Here is a 24701-nt window from a genome sequence, read left to right on the forward strand (position 1 = left end):
AATCTGGTAGTAAGCTGAGGAAATATCCTGAGAAGTAAAATACCTGGCACCATCTAAAGTAGCTAACATCTTGTTGATGTTTGGTAGAGGTTTACGATCAAACCAGATGTTACAGTTAAGGTCTCTCAAGTCAACACACATTCTCAGGGATTTATCGGATTTGCATGCTAAAACTATGGGGGCCAACCATTCAGAGCATTCAGTGGGTTTAATTACCTCCATTGTGCAAAACCGTTCCATCTCACACTGAAGTTCCTTGTGGAGACTCAAAGGTACTTTGTGCACTTTGTGAGCTACAGCTTTGGCACATTCCATGAGAACAATGCGATGTTGGAATCTCTGCAGTTTACCAAAATTGCCATTGAACACTTCAGGATAATTGAGAACCCATTTGTCACTTGAAGCAGGAGCACACTGGTTGGATCAAATGAAGACAAATTGTAAAATTGTTTAAATGCAGTATGAGACACTACCATGTCTGGATGATTGGGATCTAATATAATGCCAAATGTGCCTTGCTTACCCCACCCCAACAAATTCGCTCCTTCTTTCACCACGTACTCAGTCCCAGTAGCCAGATCCATACCAAAAACAAGGTTTGCTACAAACTTTCCCAAGATTTCAACTCTTTTACCACCATATGCGAAAACTTTGATATTGGATTTTTGCAAATGGATGCTGTCTAACCCTTCGAAATCCTTTGCATTGATTAGTGTGAAAGAGGAACCAGAATTGGCTAAGAAGTTAATACATTTTCCATTGGCACTAATCTTGCACGCAGGAGATTTCCTCTTGTGAAACCCGCTCATGGAAGATATTTAAATAACGCACTCAGCATGAGGTGATGAAGAAGACAACATCAACAATTTGTAATTTTCATCATCTGAATCCACTATGTCTTCAGCAATGGTCTTCATGATTTGTGCAGAACCTTTCTTTAACATAACTGCTCTGCACATGCGGGAAAAGTGACCTTTTTTCTACATTTAAAGCAAGTTTGCTTTAGTGCAAAACAAAACTTTGCGTTCCCTAAGTGTGATCTACTCCCACAACGGAAACAGAGAGTTTCCCCATGCTCAACTTTGGATTTGGGGTTATGAGCTGCAAGACGCACAGGATTGGTGTTGGGTCCCTTCAAAGATTTAGAGTTAGTTTTTGCATTCAACAATTTGACTTTTGGCAGGTAAAATAGTACTACTCATCTCTTTTACGCAAAATTGGGAATGTTCAATGCTCTTTCCTGAAGCCAGGGCAGTGTCACAAAAACAAGGCAGATAGACTAACTGCAGAAAAACACAAGGGACACACATGTATACACCCCCCCTTCCTTCTTACATGCAACTGCTATATATATATAAGGGTATTGGTGTGAACTCACATAAGAAAGCTGCCACAAGCATCCAAATTGAAAAGGTCTCAAAAAAGTAAATGTAAGAGGAACAAAAGCTACCCATAAACTCGGTTCTGAAGAGCTTATTTGGTATAGTCTTCACTGTTAATGAGTCATAAAGGTAGAAAGCTACTTATCTCACAAATGCAGTCTCTTCCTGCTCAGTAGCGTAGCTCCAACACAATCCAGGATTAGCGTTTGGGAACAATACTTCTTGCCTCCTTAGCGTTTATCACAGAACAATCCGAGCCTCTCAACAGCTCTAGGGATAATCAGTAAAATGCAGGGCCCCAAAATAAACAAAAACGAACAAACAAGAGAAGAGCCGTCATCGCTCTTAATGTTCGCTCTCCATGAACAAAACGTCAAGTACCTCCGTAAGAAATTGAGGTTATAAATATCCAAGTTCAAAATCCCGGAGACACCGTGGGTGCAGAGAGTGTCTCTCACCCTGCTCTCCCAGCGCGGCTCCGAGATGCGGGTCAAGGTTCACAACACTCCGCGATAACTGAGAGCGTTTCTCTCACGGCCAACAGCGCATATCCAATAGACAAATGTATGTTGAATCCATAGACGAGTGAAACACTATGGGAATTCCTGGTCCGGTTAATCATGATAACAGGGGCAAACATCACTGGTGACAAGCACCGAGTGCTTCCAAGAAGGGGCAGATATGGAAAACAGAGGCAGAGCGGAGGGAAGGAAAGAGAGGACAGACTACTCACAGGCATTCTGGGAGATGTAGTCTATAGGCTAATGTGCCTAAAACGTGACAGAACCCCCTCTCAATGACCGACGTCTCGGCGGTCCACCAGGCTTAGAAGGGTACATGGTGTGGAAACGCCTCAGGAGCCCAGGACAGTGAAGATTAGTGTGCGGTTCCCAGGAGCATTCCTCAGGCCCATACCCCTTCCAATCAATCAAATACTGCAGGATATCCCTCACCCTTCTGGAATCAAGCACAGCCCGCACCTCGTACTCTACATCCCCTTCAACTTCCAAAGGCTGAGGCCTCACTGCAGCTCTGGTACCCTGCACATATGGTTTCAGTAGAGACATGTGGAACACAGGATGTATGTGCCAAGAGGAGGGAAGTTTTAACTTCATAGCCACTGGATTAACCACTGCAACAATGGGATAAGGACCAACAAATTTAGGTTGCAAATTAGTATTTCCCTTAAATTTCAAGTATTTGGTACTCAACCACACCTCATCTCCCAGCAAATACGCTGGCTCAGGGGTTCTTTTTCTGTCTGCTTGCAGTTTGTCGCGGTTTCTGACTGTAGTCAGATGCTCTTTAGCATCCTGCACAATAGAAATAAGGTGAGCATGGTGTTCTTGAATGGTAGGATGGAAAGATAGACTGGGTTGTTCAAAAGGTAGAAAATTGGGATGATACCCGTTAAGGCAAAAGAAGGGCGAACAGCCCAAAGAAGAATGAGTAGCGTTATTGTAGGTGAACTCCGCCATCCACAACAGCGTTCTCCATTCCTCATCCTGCTGGAGGGTAAAGCACATTAGATACTGCACTAGCGTTTGATTAAGCCTCTCAGTTTTGTCATCTGTCTGCGGATGATAGCTTGTTGACAAACGAGCATCGATTTTCATAATGTCACACAGAGCCTTCCAGAATTTAGAAGTGAACTGCGTTCCTCTATCCGTTATGAGAACAGAGGGAACACCGTGTAACCGTACCACGTTTTGCAAAAAGACTGTGGCTAATTCTCCTGACGTGGGCAACTTAGTCAATGCGATAAAATTACCCATTTTGGTTAGATGGTCTATAACCACTAGGATCGTGTTGTTGCCGAAACTGAGAGGCATTTCCACAATGAAATCCATGAAAACCGCGTGCCATGGTGCAGGGGGTATCGGTATGGGGCATAGTAATCCGCTGCTTCGTTGATGCCGTGCCTTAGCTTGAGTACATATGGGGCACCTGGCAACATACTCTTCGATGTCCTTCCGTATAGTCTCCCACCAAAAGTATCTGGAAGTGGTCTGTAACGTTTTTTGTACTCCCATGTGTCCACTTAAGGAGGAATCATGAGTCCATTGTAGGACTTGATTCTGCAGCTCTTTCTCAGGTAGGTACAATTGCTTATCCCTAAAGAGTAACTTGTCTCTCAATGTTCTCTGTAAAGGTTCTTTGGCTGCCCAGGATTGCACATCCACAGCTTCAATATTCTCTTCGACATTTTTCAGAAAATCAGAGGAACATGTGATCGCTGAAGCAGATGGCGTGAAGGAGGCCTTTTGTTGAATGATGGGAGGATCTTGGATGTCTGATGGTCGATCCCTCAGTACTGATTCCGGTCTTGAAACGGCATCGGCCTTACCGTTTTGTGGGCCTGGACGGTATTTCAAAATCCAAGAAAAACAAAGACCACCATAACTGGCGTGGCGTTATTGCTTTCGCGCTTTTAAGGAAGAGGAGATTCCGGTGATCAGTGAAGATTTCCACAGTGTATCTGGCCCCCAGAAGATGATGCCGCCATTCCTCGCACGCCCTCTTAAATGGCAGCAATTCTTTATCCTTGAAGCTGTAGTTTATTTCACAAGAGGACAATTTCCTGGAATAGTATGCCACAGGATGAAGTTGGCCTGTTTCGGGGTTTCTTTGCGATAGTATGCCTCCTATAGCATATTATGAAGCATCTGTCTCCATCACGAAGGGCTGACTGGCACCTGGATGCCATAAGATGGGGGCTGTGATGAAGCGGGTCTTCAGAGCTTGGAAGGCCTGTTCGGCAGGGTCGGTCCACTTAAAGACCGCTCCTTTCTTCAATAGATGGGTTAATGGCTGTATGGTCCTAGAGAAGTCTTGAATGAATCTCCTGTAAAAGTTTGCGAAGCCCATGAAACTTTGCAAGGCTTTTACACAAGAGGGAGATTCCCACTGAATGATTGCTTGTATCTTCTTGTGGTCCATCCTTAACCTATTCGGGACGATGACATAACCTAGAAACTCCGCTACTGTGGTATGAAACAAGCACTTCTCCAATTTGGCATACAGCTCATGTTGCTGCAACCGTTCCAACACTTCCATCACATGCTTAACATGTTCTTCTTGCGTAGGAGAATAAATCAAAATGTTGTCGATATAGACGATGCACGAGATATCCAGCAAGCCCCTCAACACCTCATCCATAAAGAATTGAAAGGTCGCAGGGGCGTTGCACAGGCCGAAGGGCATAACCTGATACTCGTAGAGCCCATATTTGGTGCGGAAAGCAGTCTTCCACTCATCTCCACTTCTCATTCTCACAAGGTGATACGCACCCCGCAGGTCCAGCTTGGGGAATATTCTTGCGTCCTTCAACTGGTCCAACAAGACTGGGATCAGAGGGAGAGGGTACCTGTTCTTTCTGGTTACCCTATTGATCGCTCTATAATCTATGCATGTCCGCAATCCCCTTTCCTTCTTAGGGATGAAAAATAGAGGTGACGATGCAGGGGACGTAGAGGGACGGATGAATCCTGACTCCAATAGCTTCTTCAGATATTGTTGACGATAGGTATTCTCTGCCTCTGTCAGGGCGTATATCCTGCTACAGGGTATACTAGCCCCTGGTTCCAACTCTACTACACAGTTGTATTCCCTGTGTGGGGGTAACTTGCTGGCTTCTTTCTCGCTGAAGACATCCTGGTACTTCCTGTAGACCTCCGGAAGAGTAGTGACAGCGCTGACCCTCAGTATTCTCCCTCCGCTTGCTAGCGTGCTCGCAGGGGTTTCCATCCGGATTTCCTCATGCATGCATTGGAGGGTACAATGATCAGCACAGTAGTCAGAGCTAAGAGTGATAGTACGAGTTGCCCATTTGACAACAGGATCGTGTTGCGTCAACCACGGCATCCCCAAGATCAGTTTGAACTGAGGAGCATCTATTAAATCCAAAGAAATATGCTTATAATGATTTTGCCCTACTTGCATGACCAATTGGCGTGTATGATAACATACCGGCCCCGATGTCAGGTCTGAACCATCTACGGCTTTCACAGCTTCGGGCGTTTCCTTCTGAATGCACCGGACTCCCAATCTCTTAGCATATTGTAGGTCTATAAAATTACCAGTGGCTCCAGAATCCAGCATTGCGTGTACCATCACGGGCGTTTCTCCTGGCCATTGTATGGTGACACACAAGTTCATGTGGGGCACAGACGGTTGCATCATGTTCGTTACAGCATGATAGACCTCGTTCTTCACGACTTGGCTCAAACAAGGGTCTCTAACTTGTTTGAGCATTCTCGTTTCCCGAAGCACTAGAGGGATAATCAATTGCAGGTATGTTTCTTGCACTTTTGGTTTTCACTTTACAGTCTTTGATAAAGTGCCCAGACTTCCCACAATACATGCAGAGTTTCTGATTGGATCTTCGAGTGCGTTCCTCTGGGCTCAAGGGATCTCTTACTCCTCCTATTTGCATAGGTTCGGTAGTATCGGATGATGAAGCACCCTCCAATATAGCTTTAGGTTTAGAAGTTGGAAAACGCATCTCATACCGATGTTTATCACCTTTTCGTTCCTGCAGCCTGTGATCCAACTGTACCGTTAGATCTATTAGTTCCTCACATGAAGTAGGCATATCCACCACCGGGGCCAGAACGTCCTTTAGCTCCCCTCTCAATCCTTGGTAGAACAAGGAGACTCTCTTTTTGGATGGCCAATCAGTTTCAACAACAAGACTATAAAATTAGTTATATAGGACAAAAGATCTTGTGATCCCTGTTTGAGCGTGATAAGTTCCTTATCTAGGGAAAGCATGTGAGCCTTGCAGTCAACTAATTTACACATTTCCTCACAAAACTCCTCGAAATGAGCTAATACCGGATCATTTCTATCGATCAGCGGAAACGACCAACTTGCCGCGTTACCTCCTAAATACGACAACATGAATGCCGTCTTAGAATGATCGTCGGGAAAAACAGTGGATTTGCACATGAAGTGCAGCATGCACTGTCCCAGAAATGTATCGAATTTCTTAGGATCCCCTAAAAACCTTTCTGGTGGTGCCAATGGTAATTGCACTGGTTGAATAACCTGAATGGTGGAAGGGACTTGCACTCCCTGAGCTATGGGGGAATGAGTCTGTACGGGAGGAGGTAATGTAGCGTCCCTGATGTAATGGGCTCCCTTAGAACTGGTGGGACTGGACCGGGCTATTCCAGCAACCTCATGTCTGAGGGTACTCATCTCGTTCCTCATTTCGTGGTTCTCCCCTCTTACTGCGTCTACTTCCACCCTTAACGCTGTAAGAGCATCTAACACAGATGTGAGGACTGTACTGGTGTCCATTGCTCAGGCTGTAAGAGTATGTGGGCTTGTCACTCTGTCACAAAACAAGGCAGATTGACTAACCTTGTGCATCAGGTACAGCAGGAGCGATGTCGTTGCTAGTTTCTCTCCTCCCTAGGAGTGGCACCTCAAGTGAGTCTCATACATGAACACTCCCCTATGAGGACCTCACCCAGTGAAGGGGAAAAGTGGAGAAATAAAACATAAAGGATTGGCAGCCTGAAACCATCTACAGCGCGTGAAGACAGGATAGGTACCATGCGTTAAGTCTGTGTCTCGGTTCCTGAAGAAAAACACAAGGGACACACATGAATACACCCCCCTTCCTTCTTACATGCAACTGTTATATATATATATAAGGGTATTGGTGTGAACTGACATAAGAAAGCTGCCACAAGCATCCAAATTGAAAAGGTCTCAAAAAAGGGAAAAAATGAAGTAAATGTAAGAGGAGCAAAAGCTACCCATAAACTCGGTTCTGGAGAGCTTGTTGGGTATAGTCTTCACTGTTAATGAGTCATAAAGGTAGAAAGCTACTTATCTCACAAATGCAGTCTCTTCCTGCTCAGTAGCATAGCTCCAACACAATCCAGGATTAGCGTTTGGGAACAATACTTCTTGCTTCCTTCGCGTTTATCACAGAACGATCCGAGCCTCTCAACAGCTCTAGGGATAATCAATAAAATGCAGAGCCCCAAAATAAACAAAAACGAACAAACAAGAGTAGAGCCGTAATCGCTCTTAATGTTCGCACTCCATGAACAAAACGTCAAGTACCTCCGTAAGAAATTGAGGTTATAAACATCCAAGTTCAAAATCCCGGAGACACAGCGGGTGCAGAGAGCATCTCTCACCCTGCTCTCCCAGTGCGGCACCGAGATGCGGGTCAAGGTTCACAACACTCCGCGATAACTGAGAGCGTTTCTCTCACGGCTCACACTCACGGCCAACAGCGCATATCCAATGGATGAATGTCTGTTGAATCCATAGACGAGTGCAACACTACCGGAATTCCTGGTCCGGTTAATCACGATAACAGGGGCAAATACCATAGGTGACAAGCACCGAGTGCTTCCAAGAAGGGGCAGATATAGAAAACAGAGGCAGAGCGGAGGGAAGGAAAGAGAGGACAGACTACTCACAGGCATTCTGGGAGATGTAGTCTATGGGCTAATGTGCCTAAAACGTGTCAGGCAGTCTCTAAATCAGGATCATCAGAAGACAGTAACTTCTCTTGAATTTCTTTTTTTACAAGTTTTTTATTTGATCTCCAGTAATTTCATCCCTGAACTCTCTGTAGTTGCAGGTAACCGCTAGAGTTCTAAGGGCAGCCACAAAGTCATCAATTGAATTGCAGGGAATTTGAGCGTGTTGCAGGAACTTGTGACATTCAAGAACAATATTCCTTTTGGAGTTAAACCTTTTGTCTAAGGCTTTGACAATGGAAGCATAGTTGACCACAATGAGTGAGTCACAATATCACCAACACTCATGTGAGTGCTAACTATTTCCAAAATTAGAGTTTGTAAAATATTCCTACCCTCTGTACCTAAATTGTAAATTAATAAAGCTTTCTTTTTTTTAGAAGTAAAGATATCACCATCAATGGCCTCCAAACGTATCCTTCCACTGCTGCCATTGAAGAGGTGGCGCGCCTGCTGATTGCAGAAAGGGTGGAGTTGCCAAAACGTGATCCGTTGGCATGTATTGGGTTAGTTGCTGCCCTACACCTACAATATTTGACAATTTCTATGAAGCACAGGTAAACAGAAAGTTACAGAAATTAGCAGGTTACAGTGCAACTAGACAATAAATGTTAATGAGAGAAGGGTGAAGTAAACAAATCAAATGTTACCGGTTGGTGTGTTCATCACCGAATGCGCAAATGGAGAAAAGACATGCTGAAAGTAGCTGTAATTAAGTATTACGGTGTGCGCATCACCGGAAGTACAGAGAGAAATAAACTGAAAATGCAGTAGACAGAAATGGTGTGTGCATTACCGGAGCACGGGGTTGCGAAAACCAATCCAAAATGGTGCGTTGTGTCGATGCGTCAGATGTAATTGCGCATCTGACATTGCCGCTACATGCGTGCCCGGGAAGATGACAGAAGAAACATCACACTCAGATCGGTGTCTAGGCAACAACAAAGGCGAGTATGGACACCCACGATGCCATGAGGACTTAACTGCCTTGGGGTGTAACATCCATCGGCAAAACCGCTCCAAAATTCTCAGGATCGCACCGAACACAGATCTACACGTGGGGTTCGCGAGGGAAACAAAGCTCCATGTTTTGCCCAGCAAGAAGTGAAGATAAACAGGCAGGGAAGAGCCTCCAATCTGCACAGCAGAAAACTTTAAGGGAAGAAGGATACAGTGTGGTGCACCTCTCTGGAACACCACAGGAGAGATACTGAAGGCACCAGACCAGCTTGTTGTCACTGAAGAGAAAACACCACCAGGTAAGATGGGATCAACTTTATTCTGTCTGGTCACCTCCAGCTCCCGGCAGCAACTGCCATTGCCACGGCACATCACATTCCATACAGGAACCCCACGAGCCCTCACAAGCTCTCCCCATCACATTACATGTAGATTCCAACACATATATAGATATATATGTATATTGGAGGTCTCTCCGGTATCCACATTAATTGGGTAAAATCTCAGATGTTCCCACTCACCCCATTGGCGACGCCATTCATCACAGACTTCCCCATTGAATGGTGTGCTAACGAACTAAAATACATAGGGGTACACATTACCACTGATCGTGAAGAATTGATGAGTCTCAATTATGGCAGAACGTTAGAGCATATCATTAGCTGCATAACCAGATGGAATGTCCCCCCTCTCACCATAGTGGAAAGCATTTCTCTCATTAAAACGGTGGTCCTTCCCAAGCTATTATATTTGTTTTTAAATATCCCTTATAACCCGGGTAGGCATTTTTTTCGGCACTTCGCTCAGAGTTGATCCGACTCACATGGGGGGGACAAACAACCTTTTCTGCAATGGGAAACAATTACTCGACCCTACCTATTCTCAAGATGGACTCGATGTTCCTAACTTCAAATTATACTATCTTTGGGGGAGGAGCCAAGATGGCGACCGGAGCGGACGCGTAAGCTCCCGGCTCCGCCAGCCCTTGAGCCCCGTCTTACTATCCTGCCTGCCATCCTGCCCGACTCACCGGCTGCTCTAGCGGGGGCGACGCGCTGATATCGCCCATGTTCTTCCGGACTCTCAACTCGTCCGGAATGTTGAGATAACCTGGTGCCCGTCCCGACGCCATTGCCCCGAAGTTACTCGCCGCTGGATGCCGGACCTCGGCGGAGTGGAGACGGGCAACCTGCCTGCAGGGCGCTCACAACCTGATAGAGGCTGCTTTCCCTGGATCGCGGATCACAGCGCTTCGGATGCCGTGGAGTGCTGAACATCGCGATTGTCACGCGATTGAAGGGAAGATCGCACTGCACTCCGGCTCCTTTGTTCCGTGCTGGGAGAGGGCGACTCGACTCCATTACGGGACTTGCCCGGACTTGGCTGACCGCCCGTTCGCCCTGACTGCCTGTTTTTGCCGACGGGGGCTCCTCACTGGCGACGCTACACTACAACTCATGGCGGTGGGAGAAGGGGCAACTGCTGGTCCATGTCGCACCCCCCCATGTTCCTGTGACTGCCTTGTGGGCGCTATGGATGTTCCCGCTGACCCGCGGGACGGAGATGGACGTCCGCCCTTGCCCTGTACCTGTGGCGCCGTGGCCGTGCCGGGGATTACTTTGCCTGCATCTACCTGTGTCGTAGGCGGGGGGGGCACACTGCCTACCCTGTCCTATGGAGATGTCCTGCTTGCCCTATGTGAACTGCGGGCGATGCTATTGCAAGACTCCCAGGGGCTAAGTGACAAACTCGACGACATTGCCTTCGACCTGGCGCAGATTCGGAAGGACTGCTCTCAGCAACAACTGATCGCTCCCCTGATGGTTCCTGCTACTGCTACTGTGTTGCCAAGTGTTTCTAGCGGGGCTGAGTTTTGTGATGCCAGGACTGGTGCTTGCAGACGATCGCTCACCGACTCTGCCTGTGATACATTGTTCCCACATTCGGCTATTGCTCCATTATATTCGCTGCCACTACCGGAGGTGGGACTGCCGGCTAGGCGACTCCTGGCCCCCCTGAAAACCCTTTCATCAGAGCCTCCGCTTTTCCCCCTGTTGTATCTGGTTTCTCAGGGCAATTTTGTGACTCTTTTGACTGTGACCGATGCATTATTGGGTATGTGGCGCCGTCCATTTTATACTTGTGAGCCTTCCCCTTCTTCTTTGCTTCCATCTTGTTCCTTTGTTGTGGAGGGGGTCGACACTCGTAGAGGGTGGTGTACTGAAGGGCGTCCGAGATCGGGCCAGGGTTAGGCAGTTTCTTTGCTGTATTGCTCTCTTACCTGATGGGGGTTGGGTTCAGAACGCTATGTGGAGGGAATGTATGGATCACACGCAGAGTGCAACTTGATTCTTTCAGCTGGTTTGCTGTTATTAGATATTGCTTAGCTCTCGCTCTCTAAGCATCCTTTGTGACATTACAATCTTGTTTACGGCATAGTCGGCGCTACAACTGGCTATCCTGGTACCTAGTGAGCCGTCGGCTCTGTTGTATTCTCTTGGGTGCCTGACTTGCCAACAACGTTCATTGGGACAGGGGGGTTGCTTGTGAGGGGTGGCGTCCATTTTACTTTTCTTTGTCCTTGCATTGCCTGGGGCGGCCATCTTAGTCTTTGTTCCAACTGGGGCGGGCTCCGGGCGGGTACCATGGTGTAGTGGTCACTTGCGACTTACATAGAGCTAAGGGGCTCCGGGTGTCAACCTGTACTGGCCTATTTGATGGGGTCTAGAATTGCGGCGCCTTTTTGGCGCGTATCTACGCTACAGCTCCTCACATTTATTTTGCTCTTTTTGTCTATCCTGGTACCTTCGACTGTGAGATGGAGCTGCTCATATCCTGTAGTCTATTTTACACATGGGGTGGCGACGGGAAACACCAATTACATCGATGTAATTACATCGCGGTGCTGTCGCACCGCGATGTTTACATCGCATGGTCGATCACATCGCAGTCTTTTAGTGCGCATGCAACAACGGCGCGATGGCATTAACATCGCATGCAATTACAAGGCATGCGATGTTAAAATGCCATTACAACGCACGGAAAATGAAAGAAAGAAAGAGGCCTTTTGGCATAGTAAATTGTTTCCGTCTATATACATGATATGTGAGCGTGTGAGCGTTTCTGTCAACCCCTTTCCCTTTATTTTTGTTACTTTGTTAGCCCGTTTTGTAATCTGCTTTTTTTTCTGTTTCTCATTTATTTTGATTAGCTCGTGAGCTTTTTTGTGAGCGTTTTTGGGGGGGGAGTTTAACCATGTTGTTTACCTCGGGAGCTTATGCCATTACAACGCACGGATGGGGACTTGAAGAGGCAACTAAAGGTGAAGAAAGTGGCCTTTTCATACAAATAACAGAAATACACGGAAACGGCCTAACATGGATGGGTGAAACGGAATAACATATATACACTGAAACGATGGGTGGTGAATGGATGGCCAGAAGGATGACGATGATTTCATGAAAGGAGGAAACAGAGGGCACAAAACGATGAATTCATGAAAGGTGTGCAAGATTTAAGAAGAAACAAGCAGGAAACAGATGGCAGAAAACGATGATTTCATGAAAGGAGGAAACAGAGGGCACAAAACGATGAATTCATGAAAGGTGTGCAAGATTTATGAAGAAACAAGCAGGAAACAGATGGCAGAAAACGATGATTTCATGAAAGGTGTGCAAGATTTAAGAAGAAACAAGCAGGAAACAGATGGCAGAAAACGATGATTTCATGAAAGGTGTGCAAGATTTAAGAAGAAACAGGTGCCAAGAAGCACGTGCCAATATTTAAGAAACGATGATTTCATGACAGCAAAACGGGATAACATATAAGGACGACGAAGATTTCATGAAAGCAGGAAACAGAGGGCAGAAGGACGTGACAATATTTAAGAAACGATGATATCTAGAAAGCAGGACGTGTAGTCTGACGGCTAGCTCTGCCGACTTTAGTGCTGTTCACCAAGGTTCGAGCCTCCTATCAAGTCGCCACACTTACAAGTTCAGCGCTATATTTACTTTTTATGTATTTACAGTGATATTAAAAGATATGTTAGAATGGCGCAGATGTAAATATTTATAAGAGACAGGTGAATATTAATAAAAATTAATGAGAAGTGTCGACATGAGAAGTGTCGACAAGAAATTGCTCAGCCTCGCAGATCTAAATATGTAAGAAGCAGGTGCCAAATCATATGTGTGTGTATGGATGGATGCATGGATGGGTGGGTGAATGCATGGCGGATGGATGGATGCATGGGTGTATGCATGAATGGGTGTATAGATGGATGCATGGATGGGTGTATGGATGCATGGATGGGTGTATGGATGGATGGATGCATGGATCCGTGGAAGTGACATCTTTCACACTTCTGCGCTTTTAGCAGCAATACATGCTACAGGAATGTGGTAAAACTGAAGGAAAAGTGCAGAAACTGGCAGATGCTTTCATAACCTGAATTTAATGTTCATAAAAGTTGTCCATTATAGTACTACCTTAAGGTGAAAGACTAAAAAAGGTTAAACAATGTTTAGTTTTTTTCCGCTACTGCTTTGACCACACCCCCAGTCTCATTCACCCTGCATCCTTTTTGTGAAGCATAACAGTTCCCATTCTTTTATAATGCACTTCTTTGACCACTGAGCCTATAGCACCTCCTTCTCCAGCCTCACATACTGTGCCTGCTACAACTACTGCGCTCACACTGCACCTGCTACCACCGCAGCGCTAACACTGCCCTCTACATACAGTATTCAGAACAGGGCATGAGAAGGGGTAGGACCAGGACCTCCTGTCACAGATTCAAGACTGGGCAAAAGGAACAAATAGTCACCTACTGTGAAAAGCTATTGGTGCAGTGTATGCAGCCTATGTGGCAACAACAGTTCCTCTGCACCCTTGCAGGCTTTGCGAACTACGCATGTTTGTGCAGCACTGGCTCAATTTGTGTACAGTGGCCACTGCTGTGTTCATTACAAGAGAGGATGTGACCTTATGGCCAGAGCTGCTAACTTTGGAGCTGGGGAACCAGGTTCGAGCCTCGGCGTCGACTCGACATCCTGCGATTCTGGGCAAATCACTTAATCTTTCTGTGACTACAAAAATAAATGTGTTCTTGTGTAACCTAACTGGTGCCCATGTAAAACACTCCAATACCTTCGGGTCGAGTTGACGCTATATAAATCTGCACAAAAAAAAATATATTGTAATTGCATTTATTTAGCTCTTACTACCCTTGACGAGGCATCAAAGTGCTTTTTGGCAAGTAGCACGCTAACTCTGCACCCTAAAAAATATTTGAGGTGGATTAGTATAGGGAGATATTAAATTAATTTGAGCTGTGGACATGTGAGTTTGTTATTTGGATAGAAAAAGGATCCTGGAAGGATAGAAGTGGGATGGATTTATATAGAGCTTGCTACCCCTGATGAGGTGTCGAAGCGCTTTCGGCATATGCTGAACAGACTGCAAAAAGTGAGCAAAGATAGTGACCAAAGTGAGAATAAAAGGAAGTGTTGAGTGATGAATGCTCTAGGCTGTATCGTGAAGCCATGTGGGGCAGATCAGGTAACTTCCCTTTGCATGGAGGCCAGCCCAATCTATTAGTGACATATTCACTTTTGGGCCGACTCACCAACTAGTTTGAAACCGCAGCAGGAGGAGGTGGCGCTTGCATTCCCGCTTGTTTCCGACTGCCTGCACTTATTCACTGAGAGCTCAGGTGTAGATTATGGAACTGATAACTGAGCAGGAGCTCGGCCCGCAATACTACACACAGGCCGGGCAGGGTATACAAAGACTGATTATGTGCCTGTTAGTTTGCTCTCATGCTTTTTTCCAGAGAACACTCATTATGGCTCATCCATAGAAGCCTCCTACCCATTCTAAATGAGGGGGATTCAGGCCCCACTCCTGCCTAAAAACACATTTTGACCTGCTTTTATGTGAGTACCTTCACATGTTTTCAGAGTGCAAAAATGCATGGGATGATGGTTGTTTATGCTCACAAAGTTTGGACTTTGCTTGCGATGCCCCACTCCCACCGGTCCCAAAACACAGTTTGCACTTTACTAGCAATGCCAGTGCTTAATTTGAGCTGGTGGTTGCCAGTGGAGCCCACCAGCACTCTTATTTGGGCACGGGCACTTATTGTTGCTCATTGGATATGGACCAGGAGCAAGAGAAAGAAAAGCACCCATACTGGAAAGAAGGAGGAAGAGAAAGATGGAAAAACCATCATAGAGGAAGAGAGTAGGGACCAGCAAGAGAGATAAAGGGGCAACAGTGTCTGTTACTGGGTTGAAGCGGTGTGAAGTGAATTCAACACTACGCAGCCTTGGTATTCGGCACCCCGGGCCCACTGAAGCAGAGCTTGGGATCGGCCCTCAACCGTGTACAAATTAAGCACTGAACTGGCAATGCCCCTCTCCCACCAATCTCAAATCACAGTTTTCGGACTTTGCTAGCTATGCCCTTTTCCTACCGATTCCAAAACACAAATTTCGGACTTTCTTAGTGAAGCCCCTCTTCCCCAATCTCAAAACAAAAAGTTTGGACTTTGCTAGCAATTACCCTCTCCCACCAATATCAAAACGCAAAGTTTAAACTTTGCTAACAATGTCCCTTTTCCACCAATATCAAAACAAAATACAACGTTTGGACTTTGCTAACAATGTCCCCCTCTCACCAATCTCAAAATAAAATACGGAGTTTTGATTTTGCTAACAATGTCCTTCTCTCAAAATAAAATACAACGTTTGGATTTAGCTATCAATGCCCCATCTCCCACCAGGCATCAGTGTTTGGTTATTTCCTCAGGCTGCGTCGTACGTATGCTTCACCATATTACCAACCACCATCCATATGCCATTCACACACACACCAAACCTGCTCCCGACCACCCCCTCCCCCACTCCCCGTTACAGCCAGAGCTGCCGATTTCAAACCTTGGGGACCAGGTTCGATTCTCAGCGTTGCTAAACATCCTGTGATTCTGGCCAGTTCCCTTAATCTGCCTGTGCATAAATAAAATGAAGATGACCTTTTGTAAATGTAACTGGTGTTCATTAGAAGCGATCGCCTTCGGCTCGTGTTTGCGCTATATTAAAAACCTGAAAAACATAAGCGACCACACCAGGCTCACATTACAAGCTTGGTGCTTTCCTGTCACGGATGAAGCAGACTTGGCTGTGATGATTTTTAAAAGTGTGGCCTCAAACATCGCGTTGTCATGTCGTGCGATGTATGGACGCCGATGTGACACGCGATCTAATTACAGGCCCGCATTGGCGTCGCAACGACGTGCGGTGAAAAAACGGCCGATGTGAATACCATTGCGGTGAAATTGCCGCGATGTGAAGTCGCGCGATGGCAGTGTTCGCGATGGATCGTCATACAACCGTGGCGACTCATGGGTTCATTCCACGTCCTGGGTGTACCTGTTTTTGTACCCCCTTTGATTTTATGGCCTTTGACTTTTTTGATTCCAATGGCGTAGGAACTGCTAATGGCTGGGTGTCTGGGAGATCTGTTATTGTATTGGCTCCTCCCCACCTTCTCTAGTGGGAGATCTGGGACAGTTTCTTTCCTGGTGAATGTTTTTCTTTGCCTCTTCTTTCCTTTCTCTCTCTCTACTTTCTTTTCTTCCTAAATTTCGGGTTTTTGGGGCGACAGACACTCTGCTGGGGGGGGGGCAGGCCGTAGCCTCTGCATGTGTGTAGGGTGGGGGGTTACATTTCATTTTTGTTAGTTTCTATGGTGCCTATGTATGATCTCTTTTATAATTTTCTCTTTTTCTGTTCTGGGTCTGTGACAGGGGTTTAGTAGGGAGTGGGTAGCGCTGTGGGTGGTACGTAAATGCGAACTGTTTCCTCTGTTGATTCGTGCAATACTACCAAATTGACGGGGTGGTCTTCACTACTGTTGGTTTTTCTTGATGCTGCCTGCCCATGTTGTGAAGTTAATGTACGGACTCAGTTCTCCTTGATTCTATTCTTCACTGATTTATCTTTAGACTAAAAAATTTTAAAAATTTTAACCTTCAATGCTCCTTTTCCCTGGCGACATGAGTCCGTTCAGTGTAACTGCTGTTAATTGTAGCCGTATTGCCTGATGGCGCTGGGGAACTGTAATGCCTGCTCCTGTGCTTAAAAGTGTCGTGGCCGGCCTGACGGTTGTAGGCCCGTATTTGTCTCATTTTTCATGCACAATAAAGGTTTTCAAAAATTAAAAAAAAAAAAAAATTATACTATCTTTGCGCTCAGGCACATTATGCCCACTATTGCTTCCACCCCTCTAGATATACGCCTCATGTGGCGACTGAACATTGGCTGGCGGATCCCGTTCCGTTGGAAGGAGTCATACTGACTGCAACCACGCCTCGTGTGAGCGGTTTGACATCAGTTACTTGCACGGTGAAAGCGAGGCAGCACATTGCCAGGCGACTACAATCCCCTATGTTATACTCGCCCTGACTCCCTCTCGTCTACCACCCGGGGATGCTGGTCCTACAAGCGGGCGCCTTTAAAAAAACTAAATCTAAATACATCTCTTGCTGGGGAGACCTATTTCTGAATGGCAAGTTTCGTACACTTCAACAACTATTTTCAAAGCTACCGCCCTCCCCTATGGATATATTCCAAAACAGGGTCTTAAAGAGTATACCCCTGCATACCCACCTGAACCCCAGGAGGTTGCTCCCCTGCATCAATTACTACATACCGATACTGCCTCACACTTAGTCTCTACTCTCTACCATAGTTTATACCCCGGCATAACGTCCGCCCCTTGCACTGCTCGGGATAGATGGGCTGCTGAGATCTGGAGGATATTACTGATCAACAGTGGACATATTGCTGTAATCAGACTGAACAGGTCTCCTCTAGTAGTCATTTGCACATCACCCACTATAAGTTCCTACATCGCACATATTATACCCCGGTTAAACTACACAAATATAAACTATGAGACACTGAAAAGTGTGATACATGCTGGGTTGAGGTGGCTGACTTCCTGCACCTCTCCTGGGAATGCAGCACTGTCCAGCCCTTTTGGCAGCAGGTGCCAACCTCCCTGAAACTTCAACTGGCTCCCCAATTGACACTCCTAGGCTACACTGAGAAGCTACCTTTGACATATCGCAAATTTATCTAATTTTGTCTCCCACTAGCTAGAAGGAGGGTAGCATGCAGATGGGGCGGGCGCAGTGCACCCAAATTTAAGGAATGGATCAGAGACATGCTCTTTTGGCAAGACCAAACTTACACATATGCAGAACTTCTCCCCCCCACTTCACGCCCTCATGATAATTGAGACCCCCACATGGGGAGTTCTTTCTGAAGAAACTGCTCAGATGATACAGAATTTTCAAAACACTGCCAACAAGCTGGAATTAGATTCCTCAATAGGAAATATCCCAAAAAAAGTAATTGAGAAAAGTCTCCAAAAAGTGGTAACTCGGAATCGAAAGGATATTTTGCATAAACCACCTAAAACAACAGAAATGAAACAAACACCAATAAGATTAATAACAACGCACAGAGCAGAAAACAAAAAGCTAACAGGAATCTTCAAGAAACACTGGGGAATCCTGAAGTTGGATCCAATACTATCTCAAATCACTGGTGATCACCCAAACATAACATACCTACGAGCTAGAAATATAGGCGATAAGATTGTGCACAGTCACTTCCAGGAAGCACCAATTACAACTTGGCTTCAGAGAGAAGGTTTCTGGCCCTACAAACAGTGTAAAGTATGCAAAATTGCAACACCAACCAAATCAGTGGATACTGGGCGGGGCACAAAATGGAAAATTAAACAGCATTTGACATGCAAAAGCCCCCATGTGATTTATATGGTGAAATGCCCTTGTAAAAAGCATTACATAGGGAGCACGATCTTTGAGGTAAAAAAGAGAATCCTGGAGCACACTCGGGCAACAACACACAAAGATTGATCAAACGCCATTGCGAAGCACATGAAGACACACCATGATGGCAAATGGGAGTCATTGAGATTTTGTGCATTGGAACAAATAGTCCTATCAGACAGAGGTGGTGATCGAAATAAGAGCTTTAAGACAAAAGGAATCACGCCATATTGTGACATTCAGGACACTAGATCCCAGAGGATTAAATCAAAATGAGGAACTTTATACACACCTTTAAAGAAGTAAAGAAAAGATAAAACCACATTTACATTGAACTGAGAGTCAAAACTCACCAGTGAGATAAGAAATACATGAAAAATAATTCACCAGTAAAAATAATTGAAAATAATGCCTAACTTAACAAGTAATGCACAAAGAAGCAGTTGTCAAAGATAGAATTGACATCTCTCGACATGATAAATGTGGATATAATAAAGCTCACTAGGGAGCCAAAAACATCGGGACTAAATTAAACAAAATGAACTTACTGCATTGTAAATAAAGCTTTGAAGTTCTTTTTAAAAGAGCACTTTATACACAGGAGTGAAATCACAAATAAGCACTAATGTAAACTCTCATGCAATATAATGAGGAACTACACATACTACAATGCATCACAATATAAAAAGAAGTGAAATGGTGCCTTTAGAAATAAAAGATGTCCGTACTAACCCTGAGACATCCTGTGATCAAGCCTTTCGGGGAAGGTGAACCGCGTTGGGGAGGCAGCTTTTTTGAAAAAAAGCCACCTTAAAACTTCAATACATCCGAGAGAGTGCGTCTTTATTGTACAATTACTACTGTTTCGGCAGCAGAATTGTGTATCGGTAAAATTTAAACTGGCGTGGTCCTGCCGGAAAAGATGCACCGTGTGGGAAAGGAGCACCAGCGTTGAACTCCCAGGGCTACATTGTAGCGAATACATATATATATATTTTGGGTTTTATCATGTATGCACGCTGCTGTATATTTTTTGCACAGTTGCATTTATCTTGCACATATTAGATATGTATTTTATAATGAATTTATTCAATACTTACTTTTATACGTTATTTAATGGCGTACATGGCATCGCACCCAGCGCGAACGCCGCGAAATTGTCAAAAAAAAAAAATCGTTTTTTTTTACCTTCGGGGTCCTCCTAGGCACCACTGATAAAACCTAGGGGGTCAGGGGGTCTCTACCCTGCCCCCTTTTATAGTTTTCCCCCTTTTGTTTTTCACCTCTTGTGTCTCGGTTCTACAGTGACACAGGATGACGGACTCACCGGACTGTTTGGAATGTTCACAGACACCCGAGAGCCAATCAGCTTTCCGCTCGCGCACTACCGTGTCACGCCAGGTGCGCTCCCCGGTACGCGCACCGGTAAGCACTGGAAGCGAGCATATAGATATATATGTGTTTTTGAACCTAATTTTCGTAAAAACCACTGGAGCAATTTTCACCAAATATAGAAAAGGCACTTCTGCGTACCAGTCCCTACAATTTTGCAAAGTTTGGTGTAATTCCGTTCAGCGGTTCGGGCTGTAGCCTTGTCTATTCGTCCTAAGGAAATTAACATGGGGAAAACACGTTTTGGGACCCCCCTTTTTTCTCGGCCCCCGCTTGACGAATCCCCCAAAACTTCCAGGGAAGGAGCGGAGCGGAGCTGGCCTAAATTTTGGAAAATTACACGCAAATTCCTCAACTGGCGCTAAAGTTATTCCCATTAGAATGTTGCGGATTTCCTATGGTAGCTAGGTCCTAACTATATATACCTACTGGCTATCGCCAGTAGGTAATAGATATATATATATATATATATATATATATATATATATATATATATATATATATATATATATATATATATATATATATATATATATATATATATATATATATCAAAGCAATCCTGGTCGCTGTCAGGCGCAAGCAAAACAGGCGCAGACCTCTTCTCCTTATGATCGAATCAGGCTTTTTTAATAAAGCGCCATCACACCATCAATCGTGTTAGCAGTGGTGATCTTTATTATCAGCAATCACAGAGGGAATGCTCTCCTCGACGCGTTTCGCTCCGCAGGCGGAGCTTGGTCACATGACGCACCAGAAGTAGGTGTTTCAATTTAAAGTGTTCAAAGTGTATTAAAAAGCTCAATCACCCATAAAAAAAGGGATGGAAGCCAAAGATTCACAAAATAGCATAGTGGCAAATATTAAAACAATGATAACAGATTGTACATAGTATAACATGAAAAATGCAAAGCAGCAATGAGAGCATAATGCTCTTATTTCAATTTGCTAATGTGGCCAAAAGTGGATTTTCGCGTGACGGCAAGTGCCTAATCACCCAGATTAACATATGCAACATTACCAAAACCAAAACCAAGTTATCAGCAGTGCTTGCACATTATAACAGGAATAAAGTGCTAATGCAATATTCAATAAATTTTAAACAAGGTACATTGAAAGCAAAATTCTTCCAAAGGTAAAGTGCATAAGTATTCACTATGGCCACAAAACATCATATATATATTGCCAGTAAAAAGCGATGCACAAAGAATGTCTATCACAATCTAGAGTGCGTCGATTTGACTAAAGTGCTAGTGCCTAATGGGTGAAAAGAATGTATATACTAACTGTATAAAAAGTGACAATGGCGGCTGAGACACAAACTTATTCACCTGGTATTTCATGGCAGTTCATGCAAGCTTAGAGAGCAACGAGTTCAATAAAATTTCATTTTCAAAAGATGATCAAGAAAAGGAAGTCACACTACAGAAACAAAATGGTGAAAACTGAGATGCATTATTTACAGGAAATTGTGTAATTCATCTATTATGTTCAACCCATTTCGTGCCTTGGAATCAAGCAGCAAAATGAAATATGTCTTTTTTTGTCTGAGAAGTTTTTCTCGGTCACCTCCCCATCTGGGGTTAGGGACCGAAGCCAAAAGAGTATAATGTAGGTCTTTAAGTTTCTTGTAATGGATAGCTTTAAAGTGGCGAGCCACTGGATAGTTGCTGTCCGAATTAACTATGGCTCGCACATGTTGCAGGATGCGTTGATTAGCTGGCAACTTCGTGCTGCCAATGTATGATAGGTTGCAAGTACAAGTTAATTGGTAGATGACAAACTCGCTGCGACATGTAAGGTATTCATTAATGGCGATAGGTTTGTCACTAAATGCTGATTTGTAGTGCGTGCCATTTTTTGCAAAAGTACATGCGCAGCATGACGTGCACTTGAAAAAACCTGTTTTGGACAACCAAGTAAGTTTGGGTGTTAACTCAGGCTGATTCTTGTCCATTGCATCCTTCATGGAGGGAGCCCTCCTGAAGGTAATAGCAGGTAGTTTAGGTAAGATGGGACCTAAAATAACGTCAGTTAAAACAATTGGCCATTCTGAGTTGATAATCCATCTTAGTTTACGTTCCTGTGAACAATAAGTGGTAATGAGACGGACAGGACCAACAGAGGTTGAATCAGATGTGGCTACATTTTTAGGAGTCAATAATTCATCTCTCGAGTGCGATGAAGCTCTCAAGAGTGCACGGTTCAAAAGATCTAACTTGTACCCGCGCTGAAGGAACCTTTGGACTGACTCTGCTAAGCACTGGTTGGATGTTATAGGATCACTGCAGATTCTCACAATACAAATGAATTCGCCAAAAGGTATGCTGTTTATGGTGTGGGATGGATGGGCACTCCGAGCGCGGAGAATAGAGTTCGCCGCCGTTGCCTTTCTATGGAGCTTGGTACAAAGCTTGCCCTGTTCGATGTAAATGTGCACATCCAAAAACTCAGCCGAGCTTGATGTGATCGTGGCAGTGAATCTCAAATTACGAGTGTTGATGTTGATCTCATTCACAAAGGTGTGGGCCTGTTCCTGCAAACCTTTCCATATAACACATATATCATCTATGAAAAGCCAATAGTGGGCTAGATGGGGAAGCCACTGGCGATGAGCTCCATGTAGCACGTGCTCCTCCCACCAGCCAACAGGTAAACATGAATAGCTGGGGGAGAAGCACGAGCCCATGGCAACTCCTTGTTCCTGATGATATATGTCATTTTCAAATTGGAAATAATTGTTGGTTAAACAAATTTTAGTCATCTCCAACAGCATGATGTTGTGGTCTCGCAGGACTGCATTGCGTGTGTCTAAATAATATTTAGTTGCCTCAAGACCCTGGGGGTGAGGAATACTCGTATATAACGATTCAATGTCCATCACCAAAAAACAGAAATCTGAACACCAATTTACATCTTTGATTTTAACCAAAAAGTCTGTAGTGTCCTTAAAATAGGAAGGAAGTGAGGCCATGTGAGGTTGGAGAAAAAATCAACATATTTAGATACATTTTCATTCATGCTCCACCGTGCTGAAATAATAGGACGACCAGGGACAGGGATGACAAGTTTGTGGATTTTGGGAAGGAGGTAAAAAATGGGATGGTGGGATGGGTGACGCTTAGAAACTTCGCCTCATCCTTAGTGAGTAGTCCCTTTCTTTGCCATTGGTAGATGGTTTTCTTGGTGGATTCGTTGCTTTTCAGCATGGCAAATTTGGTGTTTTTGGTGTAACAAGTGGGATCCCCCAATTGTCTTGCGGCTTCTTTAACCCCTTCGATGCTGATGACGAGCATAGTCTGGTTTAGCCCATACGACCGTGTTACCACCTTTGTCCGCGTTTTTCACAGTCACAGATGGATTATCCTGTATTTTCTTTATTAATGACAAATATTGTTCATTATTGTAATCCTGTTGTTTGTATACACATTACCTACTGGCGGTTGCCAGTAGGTAGTTGTCGTTAGGACCTCGTTTCCATTCAAAAAGCGTTTTTTCTTTTGCCAATATCTTTGGCGCCATATGATGAATCTTCGCAAAATTAAAAAAATGAATGGTTCACGCAGGTCAACTCCTGTCTTAAAAGTTTCGAGGTGATTCGTCGAGTCGGGCCGGGAAAAAAGGGGAGTCCCAAAACGCATTTTCTCTATGTTAATTTCGATGGGAAACTTTGGACAAAGCTTCAGCCCGAACTGCTGAACGGAATCACACCAAATTTGGCAAAAAAGTAGATCTTGGTTCAAAAAGCAACTTTGTTTTTTTAAATGCTGTAAATCCATTCAATAGTTCCTGAGAAATATACATTTAAAAAATAAAAAACATCGATATCTGGTTGCCCAGGAGGATTTGCGAACCCTGCCGAGGACAAGCTTCATTTTGAATGGCTGCCAACACTCTAAACCAATAAGTGTTGCCAGTCATCTTGTGACTCATTACCGAGTCAGAAGGAAAAAGGTGAAAAAAGGATATAAAACAAGAAAAGGGGGCAGGGTGGAAACACCCTGTCCCCCTAACCTGCTCAGGAGGTCCCACAAGGACCTCAGGGCCAAAAAAAGCATACTATAAAAATATTTTCAGTCAGATTCGCACCGGGTGCACGAATACTGATGAAATATTTTTTTTAAATGAAGCGCGGACTCCTGTGCTTTGTTTGATTGAGCCCCTGGGTGGACCAGGTCCCAGGGCCAATGTGCCATATATATGCGGGGGCCATGGACCCCGCCACCTCCCCGGGGCTTTATACATTATGCGCGGTGGGGCATGCAGCCCCCCACAGCCCCGGGAACTGCCACCTCCTCTGGGCTTTTTTCATTAATGGGTGGGGGCCTCGCGGGCCCCCCCAAAGCCCCGGGGGCCACCATCTCCCAGGGCTTTTTTCCTTAATGGGCAGGAGGCTTCCGGGCCCCCTCAAGCCCGTGGACTGCCACCTCCCTGGGGCTACTTTACAAAACTATGAGTGGGGGGCTCAAGCCCACCACCGCCCCGGGGCACTAATTATTGAAGTACAGGGGTCCGTTGTGGACCCACAGCCCCAGGGAGCACCACCTCCCCAGGGCTTAAATCATGTAGGGAGGGAACCGCGTGGCTCCCCTC

Source organism: Lissotriton vulgaris, chromosome 1_1, assembly GCF_964263255.1.
Source record: "Lissotriton vulgaris chromosome 1_1, aLisVul1.2, whole genome shotgun sequence".
Lineage (NCBI taxonomy): Eukaryota > Metazoa > Chordata > Amphibia > Caudata > Salamandridae > Lissotriton > Lissotriton vulgaris.